The sequence below is a fragment of the Anser anser genome (assembly GCF_964211835.1).
Source record: "Anser anser genome assembly, chromosome: 4".
NCBI lineage: Eukaryota > Metazoa > Chordata > Aves > Anseriformes > Anatidae > Anser > Anser anser.
Genome location: NC_139724.1, coordinates 65,985,329 through 65,999,952, shown reverse-complemented (window position 1 = coordinate 65,999,952; position 14,624 = coordinate 65,985,329). Strand labels below are relative to the sequence as shown.

The following is a 14,624-nucleotide window of genomic DNA, read 5'->3' as shown; positions in this document are numbered from 1 at the left end:
CCTATTTGACCTCTTGTTGCTCATGTCAATACCTTACATCTGTTCATAGAAATTCAGTATCATAGCTTCTCTCACTGCTGATACCGTTTTCTTTCTCTGTCTTCCTACCTATGCGTCAACTGTTTGTTCAGGTGATAAGAATATGATAAAGACAATGGAAATGCCATTAACAATATGGCCACATGATAAATTAGTTTAATTTGCCCGTTTGGCCCCTCCACCTGGTCTCTGCTCCTGGGAACTCTTCAGCACACTGTGCCACTGAGCTAACAGCTGCCATTAAAAATACATCAGGCAAGATATTTTTTTTTCTATTTCTTGTGAAATTCTCACAGATTCAAATCACTCTATTGTGGGCCCTATGAAGGGGGTAAGATTCTCTCAGGAGCCATTAAACATAAGCATTTTTGTGTCAAGGATAATTGTTAAAGTCCAGAATATTATTGCATTCTCTCCCACAGGAAAGGGAGAATATTTTTTTCAGTGTGATTTAACGCTTCCAGTTCCCTAAAAAATTGGAATCGTAGTCTTGAAACCATACAAATTTTTAGCATGAAGGAATTAATTTAATTTTTAAACAATTTTATGACCTTTGTGAACTTTTCAATTAGTAAGAATTTACTCTTGAAGAGTTAAAGAATTACTTTTCAGTTGGTAAGAAGTTAAGAAGGCCTGCGTTACTCACAAGCAGTCTGATGCTTCTGTGTAAGCTAACTCTGCGAGAATAAAATAAAATTCTGTGGTATTTCTCCTCTGTATTTCATTTAATGTACACCATATTACATATCTATATTACATACCACAAAAAGTATTGCAAGCTCTGCTGCTGCAGCGAGGTAAAATCCTTTCAAATCAAAGAAGTACTTATTTACTCCAACAAAAAATACTTTTAGTATTTTAGCAGAAAATGCTGCCTAGTGAGTAGTATTGCTAAAAGGACTGTAGGAAACTAACTCATTTTGCAATTAATATTTTTTCCCTTTGCAGATTGTCTTTAAAAATAATCACAATCTCTTTGTAACATTTTAAATCAGCGTTCAAACTGCTGGTATCTCTGGCTTGGTGTCTGAGAAATCGAGTGCTCAGTGCAGTTGTAGGAGAAAAGTCCCATGGTCTGAAGCTCAGTCTTGCTCTGCAAAACAACAGCCTGTAGCCAGCTCCTGTAAGGTAGCAGCAAATAGGGCTGTACTTCCATATGAATGTTAATGCTGATATTTATCCTTTGAGCATCTCTGTGTGCATCCATGCTATTGTCATTCTTGCAAAAGTGTCTAACTCAAACATATGCATGTTCTAATAAGGAGATTTTTTTTTTTGATTTTTTTTTTTTACTACAAAACCTGTAAAAATCAGTAGTTCATTATGGTAATTCAGCAGAAATACTAAGTGTTTTAGAGCCACTTTTTTTTTTTTTTTTTTTTAACTAGAGCATCTGTTTGTGATTCCTGACTAGATATCATGTATCTGATGAACAATGTTTCAGTGTCTCGTTAAAGGAGAGATCCAAGTGACAGCAGATGGATGGAGTTGGAGCTGGGACTAATTATAAGAAAAGTTGATGGCTTTTGGTTTCAGTTTTAAGAATCCAACCTCCTGCCATGGTTAACATGAAAATATCGGGATCTGATACAGATCGATAAGGAGATTACCAGAACAGGAAGATAAAAAACAACCTCAGGTGACCTGATTAAGACCTGTTTTTATTCCCTGTAACACGGACTGGTTGTTAGTAATGTCATGATAAAGAGGACTCGTCTATGGAAAAGTTTGCCTTGAGAATTTAAAATTAATATGTAAAGACTTGTGGGTTAGAATTACAGCATGCTCAAAGTTTGGAGGATATTCTGTAATTTTGTTAAGAAATCTGTGCCTTCTCTTACTGAAGAAAGTAAGAGGCAGAAAGTTGTATATTGGCGAAGGGTGGAGAAAAATACTGGCTAGGCAGAGCGTCTCTGGTAAACAGGTTTTAGTCAGGTCCATCCACAGTAACCCAAATGTCTTGGAAAGTTAGGTTTCTGCAGCACACGAAGCAAAAGAGTCAGATCAGATTTCCTTGACAAGAATCCCTAGTCTGTAAAACGTGACATCTGAGTTTGACTTTGGGTTTTGCTGCAAAATTGTTACACATTTCTGGCTACTCAGAGACCTGAACAATTCTGCGTAATATGCATCCCGGAATACAAATGGAAATAATGAATACTGCTGTTGCATGCCCTGCATGAACAGGCTGACATAAGTTAAGCAATGATATTTGTTTATTTAAATGTTTTTATTTGTTTGGTTTTTGAAACCCTCTGAAGTGTGTTTGAAAAGCCACCTCCAGACAGCCCTTCAGCAGGGAGCTGTGGCAGGTGCCTTTAGCTTAAAAGAATATTTATGATATTGTAACTTTTATATATGAATAGATATTTAGGTCTAAAGGTGGTTTTTATCCAGGTCAGAGGGGCTGAGTGTTCAGGCACAAGCATCCTTTGTACTGTTCCCTTCTTGATATTGCCTTCAGAGAGGCAACCCTCCCATTTCTTACTTATGGATGTGCCTCCCCTGTTGAGTGTCTCTGTGCTGTGTGTGTCCAGGCTGTGCTGTGTGTCACCACAGAAATGACATTGGTCAGCCTGTCGGATTATAAATGCAACACAAATTTACCCATTTGAAACCCAACCTTGTTAACTTCTAGATTTTTTTTTATTTTTATTTTTTTACCTTTGAAATCAAAATTTGAAAACCGTCAATTTCATACAACAGAATTGGTCTTGGTGGCAAATCCGACAAAATAAAATGAGACAACGTCAATCCAGACAAATAAGAGAGGAATTCCTTCCTTTTTCATAACATATTCCAGTCGAGGCAAGATAGTTTTACCCACCTGGATGAGAATCCAGTCATTCTTGTGTTATACCCTAGATTAATTTATTAGGTTTAAGCTTATTTTTAATAATGCTTGTAAAGCTTTAGTCAAAGCTCTTCACACAAGACTTTTAATGTTTCTGATTAATTGAATAGCTTATTCAACAGAAGCAGATATAAGATTAAAAAATATTTTAAGACCCTCTTTTTTAAAAAAGCATAGATCTTGTCTGGCATATGTCAGATCAAACTGACAACTGTCCTGGCACATACCACACCAAACTGTAGAAAGGGAATAGAAAGCTAATGATAAAGGTTTTCCTCAATAAAAGCAAAAGTTCCATGAGTACTGATCTGCAATACTTCTTTCATAGTTTTTATAAGAAATGATTGACTGAGATCATCACATGGACAAGTTGATCTAACACATTCATATTGCATAGGGTTTTAGATGGGTTTCTGAGAGGTGAAGAACTAATGTTCTGCCTGCTGTGTTCCTGCCTGGACACTCAAAGCCATGCTTTTGATCATCTTTGCCCCAGCCTCTTTTGTCGTTGTTTAGAGAGCTCGTATGGGGGCAGATGCAGAGTGAGCAATGAGAGAAAAATGCGAGAACTGAAGCACATCTGGGCTGTGTGGAACAGACCATCTCTTCTTGAGCTTGATGCTCAAGCAAGAGATGGAAATTTTTAAAGCTTAGGTAAGAAATATATGCTGATATTAATAGTAACACTGTAGGTTTTGCTTTTAACTAAAGTAGATGGAATATTTTTCAGATGGAAATCTGAATTTCTTTTGTGAAGGTGTCTCTTTAAGATGTATATGAATTTGTATGACACCATTTATTCAGTGTACAATAATAGGAGTGATTCCCCTCTTCACAAATTTGGAAGTCACTGATTTTCAGAACCAGGTTGTGAACATTAATGTTTGCAGTGCCAAATTTACAAAGAAAAATAGATGGATGGCTAGTTGGTGTACGTAAGTCTCTACATGCTGTAAATACCTAATTTGTATTCAGGTTAGATCTGTTGGCCTGAATGTTTAATCTGCTGAAGTGAATCTTCTGGTCATCCCTTCTCTGCTGTTCTTTAGATTACAGTGGAGTAGGCAAAATTAATTTTTCTAGATCAGTCTAAACTGCGAAATGTTCTCCAGCTGCTAATGGCTTTCAGTCCCTGAGATCAGACTGAAGCTACTCCAAAATTAAGCCTGCCCAAACTTGTATGGTATGGATATTAGGGCCTTAACACCAGCTTTCTGCTCTGTCTGCTTCTGTTGCACTTCATTACTAGTAGACTTAGACATGACTTAGATATGTGAGAATTTTGCTGGGTTTTAGATGTTTTTGTAAATCACCAGAGACACTGCGAATATATCAGTAGACATGCTCTGTGACAGCAAACTCATTTTCAGTGCTCTGTACCAAAATATTAAAAATTTAACTAAATAAAAATAATTCTACTTGCTCCTAAATATGTTTCACAAAATAGGAAATGCCTTTAAAAACAAGTATGTGCTAAAAACAAAGAAGCAACGATAACAAAGCACCAAACCAACAACTACAAAAACACTACCAAAAAAAAAAATATTGTGTAACCACGCACTTTTCAACCAGCTGCTAACATATGGTCTTTATTCTTATAATCATACAGTCTCAAAAAAGATGGTACTTTGGAACTGAAAAGATATTTGCTGTTAACAGTATATTAAATACTTACTTGCATGCTCTTAGTAGCAATAAAATAGCTCCTATTAAAGTCAAAAGTAAATTATAGTTCACTACAATTAGCCAGGACCAAAGCTTGAATGAATACACAATTTCCTTCTTGCTCATGGTGCTATTCACAAAGCATTCAATTCTTATCCTTTACATCTAAGTAGAGCCTCCTTAGAGACATGCAATTTTGTTTCAACATCAGGAGTATGCTGCATTATCAGTGGTTGCAAAAGCACTTTAATCTGGAGGTGACAAACAGGAAAGATTAATGGCTTCAATTTGGACACATGCAGCCAAGTACCACATTGATTCTTTAGCAAAAGCAGAACGGACATGATTGCTTGGGACTTTGGAAAGAAAATATTGACTTGGGTCATAATCTTAAAATGCATTCTTATATAGCTTAAAATATCACCATAGAGATGGGAATACTCTATGTACACCCTAGCACCATATCAGCAAAACTGCTTAAATGTGTGTTTAAGGATATGAAGACATTTTGGGAACTTCAGCAGAAAAAGGTACATAATTAAACGTTATAGATAATCTGAGGGTTTAAGCAGGTGTTTAAAAATAGGAGTAGTTTTTATATCGTTGTTTTTACAAGGGGACAATTAAGACACAGAGTGGCCAAGTGATTTCCCCAGCATTTCCCAAGAAGACTGTGGAGGAGAAAGAAGCCTGTGCAATTTTCTTGGGTCTGAGCGTCTGAAGCACGAGAGTGACCTACAAAGTCACCCTTAAAAGTTTCTGCACCACTGCAGGCAGTGTCTTAGCATTGCTACTTGTCGACACAAAATTTGGTGTAATGGGAAAAGATGGAGTCATTGTACTAACAGGGATTTTTACTAGATGTTTTTAGATAGATATTTTAATATTAAATTTTATTAAAGAACTTCACTGAAACCTTTAACACAAGAATAATTTATAAAGGGTTCAGGCAATACTTTGTTACATCTGTGGATATTTTTGCTTGTCTGTATGTTGTTTTTAAAGACTGACTTTTTTCTACAGAAGATGAAAGATGGGCTGGTATTCAAAGGAGGGTTGCAGAAATGATGTTGATACACTTTAATTGCTAGCCAGAGTGCTGTCTTATTTAATGAAACCTTTTCTGAAGCCAATTAAAATAAAAGGCTTAGAACACAGGAGGGGGCAAAGGGGTGAAGAGAACAGATGTACAGTCATATCAGCTGGAGAGATGTAATATTCACTTTCAAAAACAGGAGGGAATGCAATGGTGATTGGCCCCCAAAATCTATTCTCATTCTCTTTTACACTAGGACTAGTAAACTAAAACAACTACAAAACTAATGTCTGATATCTGCTGCAAAAAGCATGGTTGAAGACTTTATGAAGATTAACTCATGACATGTGAGACCACAACCAAGAAAAGCTAAGCAGCATTCAGACCCCTGTGACAGTGCGACACACTCAGCACTTTTAAAAAGCAGGCCATTTAAATATAGCTGGTAGGCTAAGGAAGGCAAGTTTTAAAAAGCTTAGCTAAAAGCCTTAAAATATCAAAGAGAAATAAGTCTGAATGTTACAAGTGTGAAGTTAGACATATGGCGTGATGGTTTTTGGGTTGCTGTCAATTATGCAAGTTGATTGGAATTAAGTAAAACTCTCTTAATATTGGGGAAGTGATTGGATGGAGCCAGTTTAACTGTTTCTCTCCCCTCCCTGCTGCCCCTGTCTTACATAAAAAATGGTGGGTTTATTGGTAAATGACTGTGGACTAACAAGGGTGAATTTTTCAATGCACTTGTGAGGGCCTATCCTTCACATACTGTCTACAAATGGCAATAGAAGTAATTAAAAATAAAAATAAAAATACAAGAGATACCCAAGTTCTTTGTTAGCTAAATCTCCCACAGTGAGAAATCAAACAAAGCTAAAAACCAACCAACTAAGCAAAAGCGCCCCCAAAATCCCAACTGTCCTTTGGATGACAGAGTTATTCAGTCCAAGAATCCCTTAAGCTGCTGTCTTCTTTATGAGACTCCAAGGACAAAAGTACTTCGGCATTTTGTGTCAAGACTGTAGTGATGGAAGATTCTTTTACTGGATTTAGTTCATCCCCAACAGTTCCTCCACTGATATTGGTGTGGGGTTTCTTTGGTCTTTTTTTTTCCCTTATAGTGTATGGCTTTCAGGCACAGCATTTTGAAGCTCAATTTCTCTCCTTCCTGAAAATAGAAAAATAATCCTGTTGCCTTTGGGAGAAGGAGTTGGCTCAGAGAAGAATTATATTACCATGACATATATAAAAAAAATAATAAAAAAGGAACTTGCCTGAGAGAGAACAATGAACATTTATTTACTGTCTTGTGAAGAAAGAATTTCATGTCTATATGGAAGGTTGCCATATGACTTATATGCTATTTAAATCTCACTTGAAGCCCTGATCTGAATGAGAATTTCTTGCCTGTCCTGAACCTGAAGCAGTTAAAAGGCAGATAAAGCCACCCACGTCTTTTCGGTCTACGATGATGTGTGCACACACAAGCAATTTGTGCAGTAGTAATGAAGGAAATGCAGACTAAAACTATGCATGCTGCCTGTCATTCTTGTAGTAGGTGAACATGGTAATGACACTCCAGCAAAAGGAAAGAAAAAAATTGCTGCTGTTCCCCACTATCTCCCTACACAGTACATTTCCTTCATATCATTGTGATCCTGGTTGTGTGAATAACATTCATCTGGTCCTGCATCCAGGAGCAATGTCTCCTTTTGTCTGCTGAGGTACCGTCAAGCAAATTTTTAATTTTTGTTTTGATGCACTATGAACTTATAGTAGACTGCTGGCAAGCGTCTAGTTGAATGAAAGTTAGTGACCTCCTAAGAAACAGTTAAGTACAGGAAAATAAAAAGCAAATTGAAGGAAAATATGATCTCTGTGCTTGATGCTTCCTAAACTAGCTAGCTAGTTCTGAATTTGTTTATTTTAAATACTGTGGAAACATGCATAATCTGCAAATGTAGTTGTGAACTCTGGTTTCTAACAAGATGCTATTGATTTGGTCAGCCATACTGTGAAAAGTACTTTAGTCTTTGGACTTTTTAAAGTAGTTTAACTCCTTGCTAAACTGAAAATAGAAAAGAAATAAGCTTAAATGATGTTTTCTTAATGTTTGTATCATGTGCACTAGTTTAACATTTAAAGATAAATGCATTTCAAAAAGGAGATGGAAAAGGATAAATATAACATAATGAGTAGAGAATATATGAATTTCATAGACCATTAATCTTTAACATTTCCTATTCAAGGCTGAAAATGCATTAATTCAGCTATCAGCTCTTCCCTGCTATCCTGACTATGCGGGTCATACAGAGGTTGCTATAGTAACCTTGCATTACCAATGTAAAGACACTGAAGGATCTGGCTATCTATATAAATAAAGTAATTGAGGGTTTTTTAGCAACCAGCACCCTCATCAATGTAATACATAGGCCCTTTGAGTGAGTACTCAGTCCCACGTGAATTAGGCCCTTCACTTGTGGAGTATGAGAAAAACTGGCATTGAAGCCAAATTTTTGTGGAACAGGTGTAATCACAGAGGTGTCATTCACTGGGAAAGCCCTTACGTGATGCCATGTGAGCTTCATTGCTGCAGTCTGCAACCGCACCATCAAAAGACAGTCCTGGTACTGATCCCACGTGTGAACGTGCCCCTCGGAAGCAGATGTTGTTTGGATATTTCCAGCATGGAGAAAGGGTGGTTTCTGTGAAGCTAAGTTTCTGGTGCTGAATGAAATTGTTGAAGCACGTGACTGTGTGCTAGAGTAGGGACAAGGCAACTTCATCTTTCAGGAGAAAAGGCTAGATCCCTCTGTAGTTAGATAACAGGCGTGGTTTCATGCTGGTCTATTGTGGGGGCCTGTACTGATGACAAAGCGATGAGAAGTGGTACTTGGGAAGAAGCAGCAGATTTCTGAATCAGATTTGCCTGTGTATTGAAGATTTCTGAGTTATGCCCCAGCTGAAACTTTGCAGTATTTGGGTACACAGAGGACCCACGTGCATTCCCTAGGGGGAAAAAACCTAACTTGTGTAGCTTTTCCTGTAGTGAGAAAGCTTACTTTCGTAGGAGTTGCTTTCTTGAATTGGGTCTCCTAGTTCTCAGGAACTTGGGGGAACTTTGAGGCTTTTCTCCTATGTTGGTTTTAGTTAAATATGGCCTCTGGGTTCAAAAGTGATGGAGGGATGCAGGTATGGAGAGGCACAGTAGTGGTGAATGCTCTGTTTCCATTGGAAACCAATCTAAAAATATTCATGTAGCCACAGCTCAACTGTGCTACTACTTGAAGCTTCTGGCTAAGCCTGTGAAACAGCACTAGAGTCTAAGCCAGTGAAATAAAAAAAGAGTTAAAGTGGTAGTCTCTCGTGAGCCTTCATTTGGCCTGCAGTGCTACAAAGAAAACCTCTCATTGCTTGAGAAGGGTCCCAGCAATTTTCCTTTTTGTCTGGCCCTGAAAAGCCAGATCAGTTTTGTGACTTGCTTTGTTGAGACTGTCAGCCTGCTCCCTGAGCGGGGCTAGCGCCGTCCTGACAGCTTTCTGTAGGAGAAATAAGGGAAGAAAGATTCTTGCATCAGCAATTCAATTTACATTGCTTTCCCCCCCTCCTTCCCAGCACAAAGGTGGTTTTGTTCATGCTCAAGAGCCAACAAAAAAGTTTGGCTGTGCAATGAGCTCTCCTCTGGAGAAGAGGGAAGGGGTAGACGATGTGGCTGGTGGCTGCAGAACACAAACTTCTGCATGCCCCCTCCTCCAGGTCACCCGGTGAAGATGGTTTTTGTGTTAGCAAGTTGTTGTCTTGTTTCACACAGCTGTGCAGCAGCTAATGAGGCAGCAGTTGCTGGGTTTGCATCCTTGACAGGAGTAATTTAGTGTGGTAGTCAGGTGAGAACTTGAAAGAAAAAGGTTCTTTCACCACATTAGTGGGGCTCGGAATGGCTGAGTATTTGTTTTGCTCACATTGGCATTTGTTTTTGTTCAAAACCTTTGGTGCTGTCAGAAACGTGGGAGATGCAGAGCAGTTAATCCTTGCAGCCAACACCCACCCAGGCATATCAAGACGGTCCTTACTTGAGCAGGCTGAATAACATTAGAGTTATTGAAATAAAAATAGAAGTTCTCCCAGTAGTTCCCTCTCATGTGTAATTTCTGATGATAAAATAGGTTCTGATTCTGCAAAGGTCTTATTCACCTAGGAGTTAATCTAATCACTTTTTTTATGTAAGCAAGGATTTGCAAATTCAGAGAATTATCCACGTTATTCTTCTTCCTGTCAGCAATGAAGCAGATATACTGAATATGTGGGAGTCTCTTGTGTCTATTAGTCTTAGAGAAAGAGGTCTTGCAAGCAGAGAACTACTGAGCACATTTCAAGGTTTAGCTTACAGCAGGAAGAAGGCCCATGTACCTAGGGCAGTAAGGCACAAAACCATCTGGGTAACTGAGTGCCTTGCTCTGTGCTGGAGTCCCTTGGACAATAGTGGAGGAAGTTAGGGTTAGGAGAGATGCGTGCATTTATCACCTTTTGCTGCTGCAAATGGCAGGGATTTACATATTTTGAAGCAAAGAAAGAAAACCTATTGTCTCCATGAGAAAAGTAAATGACCTGAACATACATGGGAAGTGGTCTGGTGTCATTCTTTAAGATCTGTGTGCCCTTTCTCAGGCTCAAGGCCATGCAGTTTGCAGGATAATCAGGCACATAATCCTCAGCAGCTTCATAGGCTCAAGCGAAAGTACAGGATGAAGGACATCTAAGCTAGCTTTCACAGTCTCTTTGCAGTTCTTTTGGCTATAATGATTTAGAGAACAGACTCTGGTGTTTGGTACTGCAAGTTAAAATGTTGTCTTGGGCTTTGAATGGGGAGAAAGAAAGGTCATCCTCTTCCTTGCTGCTGCCTGTGCAGAGACATGAGACATGGGAGAGCTGCCCTCCATCAGAGGAGAACACCCGTTGAACTGGCTGCATCCCAGCGCTGTCAATGAATCTCATCAAGGCATCACATGAATATCTATTTATACAGGAGTGAGGAAGGGTGGAAGGAAATGAGGGTGAATGAACTACCTTATTTAGAAGCTCCCTGTGAGCTTGCCAAAATCCCTTAACACATATCACTTAGAATAAAAATTACTTCTGGGTGTAAGGAAGATTTAAATTGTCTTTTCTGTATTGCTAAATAATGTTTACCTGGGGAGACACAACATGTAAATTATAAATGAATGAGGAAGAGCTGGTGATATATTAGAAGTATTATCTCCAACCTGAGGCCTTCAGTCAAAAGAGAAGGTCGTCTGTTAATCTTAAAGAACACAGCACCAGGTATTTATGTTTCATATTTCTTCTTTTTTGAGTTGAATTTTCTTCACATAAACAGTGCGGTGCTTTTCTGAGGAGACATGTTCTATGTCTTCTTGTTAGGCTTCCTAAATTATATTATTCTGTGATAGATTTTGTGTTTCAGGAGATAGAGTAAGGATCTGTAGTGTGCTGAATGACTGCTCTTCACTGGTGTGCAACAACTCAGACCATGCACACATTAAGCCTCATTTCCCATAATCCATGTTCCTGTAATGGAATTGAAACTTTTTTTTTTTCCAGAAACATTATTAAAGTATGCCTTACATCATGCTGAGTCAGACAGCAGTGTATAAGAATTACTAATTAGCCCCCAAGAAGTATTCTTTGTGCTTTGTTGAATGTTAGGGGGCATATTTCTTAAACTCCAGACCTCATGTTCCTCATTTACAAAAATGGGGCTGGAATTATTTGCAATAATAGTTTATGATGTAGTGAAACTGAATTATTTGGGACAGGATTGTACTGGGCAAATGTAGAGAAGTGTATGATCTATCGAATTTCTCTCCAAATATTACCAGTGAGAATGAGCAAATTGGAAGTAGATGTAGACTTGCCTCCTGTTTGCTGAAGTGAAGGAGGACTTGTGAGGGGGATATGTACCTGTCCTTATGGGCCTCTGGGTTTCTGTTCCCACAAAGCAAGAGAGGACATTTGAGACCTTGGTGTCTCCTGGGGCTGGAATGGTTCTGTACTGCTGAAGCAGCAGAAACCATCCACTGATGAAGTGCATAGGCAACAGCAGTATTCCTGTTTAATTGAACTCTGCTTTTGTAGCTGCTAATTGTACTCCTTTTATGGTTTTTTTTTTTTCATGTTTAAGCTGTATCATTACACCTAACAAAATGTTTGTTGTTACCTGCTGTGATTTTGAATAATTCATTGTATTAATATGCAGTTTGGGACCATCATATATTCTCTCTGGAGAAAACCAAAGGTTGATTCACTGTTTTTGTATCTTTGAATGTGAATGGAAAGTAGGGTTTGGGTCACATGGTCTTTTATCAGGGAGCTAATTTTGAATCAGCTAAGCAAGTGAAAGAAATTGCAATGAAGTTAGAGCATTCACAACATGTGTGAAATGTTTTCATGAAATACCTTGCTAAAGTACAAAGTAAATTGAGCAAATCAGACCAGGACGTCCACAAACAACCGTGTCTTGTACTTTCAGTTAATTGTTTCTGCAGATGTAGTCATTGACAATAACGTGTTTATCTTACATCAGTGTTACTGCCGCTATCAATGTCATTTGATTTTGTTTCCTTTTCTTAATGGATGGGTTAGCCAAATCTAAATATAAAAATCTACTTTTTCCATTATAATAGGGATTTTTTTTTTCAGTGAGTTTTGTGAGTTGCCAGGGAAACACGAAAACACTGAGGTAAGGTCAGAAAAATGGTGGCATGCCAAGCATTGTTCCTAGTTTTTTGGTCCCAGCTTAGGACCGGATAAATGATATCGCTGAGGAGTCCAGCTGTTAGCTGATACTGGCAGTAAGTTCTCAACAAAGACAGGTGTGGTATGTTTGTTTGGATTAGGAGAAAGTCAGCGGGAACACTGCAGGGAAGGGTCACCATGTCTGGAAAAACACAAAAAAGATTTTGTTTTTCACCCCAGTCCTGGGCTGTTTTATGCAGTAGCTTCATTGTGGCACTGTCCGTTTGTGCTTCATTACTGTCTCAGGGCTGCATTGATTCCATCTCTTGTACAGTCTGTACCAGCCAAGATCTTTCAGAGTATGAGGCTGAAATCTTCTTTCTGGCTATCTTCACAGATAATTATAGAATGTTTTCTCATTTTCCAAATAATGAAAATACTGGTCCTCTGAACATGAAGCAGACTGGTTTAATGTTAATACAAAGGTCATTCCTAAAGGTTAACTGCTTTGTAAATATCCAGATTGTTCCCTCCACTCACTACAAGTTTGCAATCTGCTTAATATATGCACAGTCAGGAAAAAGCTGTAAATATAATGCTAAAAGCAGACACTTGTAACTATTGCTCTTGCTTTTCTTCAGCTTATGCAACTGTTTGCAGTAACTTGGTGCCAGCAGAACTGTTGCGTCCTAGTACTTTGGGCTTAATTTTCTGTCTCCTGACTGCACTGTTCTCATTCCAACCCTCTTGAACAGATCTGTGTGAGGAGGGTTTGCAAGACCAAGCCCATTAACTAAAAGCCACAAGTACATAACCAGCTGCTTAAGCCATCAGTCTAGAAGTGAGCTCACCCATGAAGCTATGCCAGCTGAAGTCCTGGCTGAAAGCACATAGTAACCAAACATTTTGACCATAAGAAGCCCTCCCCTCAAATCCCACCCAGACAGATTGCACTATCTGCGTCTTCCTTTGCAAGTGACTGACTGAACTTCCCACTTCCAGGGGTTTTCCAGTGAGTCTGTCCTACCTTTTATCTGTAGCTTGATGAGAGCCATTCTTTTCTCATCCACCTATTCACAGCAGAGCCTAAAAGGGCAGAGGTTATCTGCATCCATGGCCTTCTCTCCGCAGGCACACCCAGAGGATCTCTGGTGGTAAATAGGATTCTTGCTCCACAGGCATGCAAGTCTGTTGAAGGTGATGGGGTAATCAAGGTTATCTCCAAGAGCTCCTTATAAAATTACAGTCTAATGCATTAACAAGCTGTAGGAGAGAAGGGTGTATTTTATAGAAATGTAGTCAGAAAGTCTGAAACTAATTGCTTAAAGTGGGTGGAGAAAGCTGATGGAGTGTGATAGACATACAGAATTTTTTTCCTGTTTGCAGAATAGATACTGTTGATTAACTGGGCTTAGTATAGCACTGCATATGTTAACTGAGCATAAAATTGTTCCTACTACTTGGAAAATGCCTACTATTTGGATAAACTTAACAGGCCATGCTCTGGATGTTATTGCACATGTGAATTTTTGAAGTTTTAGTTATACTCATGCAGATAAAGCCACTGGTTTTTGTGAAATTGGTATCAAATTGTTTTCCTGTTCTAGTGTCAATATTTTTATTTGTAGTAAAAATGGAAACAAATGTAAAAAGAAATGTGGAAGTTATACCTATAGCATGTATATTCTGAAAAGCCTCATACTCAGAAACGCTAGGGAATCCCCAGTTCACACATGCCACTTAGTGCAGGTGCCCCCAGGAGATGTCAAATGCTTGTCTGTCAACCAGGCTGCTAGTTTACATCCCTTATCCTATAATCCTAACCCATTCTGGTTTGTGCTTTATGGTCGTGCTGACTTCTTGTTGTCTAGAAAAGTCTCTGCATCATTTTTGGTGCCGTTCTGGACATGGTCTTCTATTCTGCAGGCATGGGCTGCACATGTTGCTCCTAGTGCATCATCCCGCATTTAACCATATTAGAATATTAATAGAAAGCCAGTGGCTTCATTTCCATGCTAGCTGGAGATTGGAATTGCAAATTAGAGTTACCTTCTTGGTCTAGAACTGGGATTTGCATAGATGTCTACATTTATTTAATAGCTGAATAAAACATGTCATAGTAACTACAATAGAGGGTCAAATTTGTTGTTCTCAAGTCTGAATGCATGCCATGGATGTGCATGTACTTACTTCATGGCAGCATGAGTGCTGGGCACCTGCTGTTGATTTGTGTCCTCTCCCCTTCCCAATACCTTGTCCTGGTTTTAATGCAGAAAAGATTTTTACAACATCCAAGTCTGG

The 14,624-nt window shown here is 38.7% G+C and overlaps 1 protein-coding gene across 1 annotated transcript in view; it reads left to right on the top strand.

Annotated features, from left to right (window-relative positions):
- LOC310898862 (uncharacterized protein C4orf50 homolog) overlaps positions 1-14,624 on the top strand; it is an 82,170-nt gene that overhangs the window by 53,772 nt on the left and 13,774 nt on the right. The window contains 1 exon segment of the mRNA XM_083834454.1: positions 1,428-10,910. The gene's annotated coding sequence lies outside the window, so the exon portion shown is untranslated.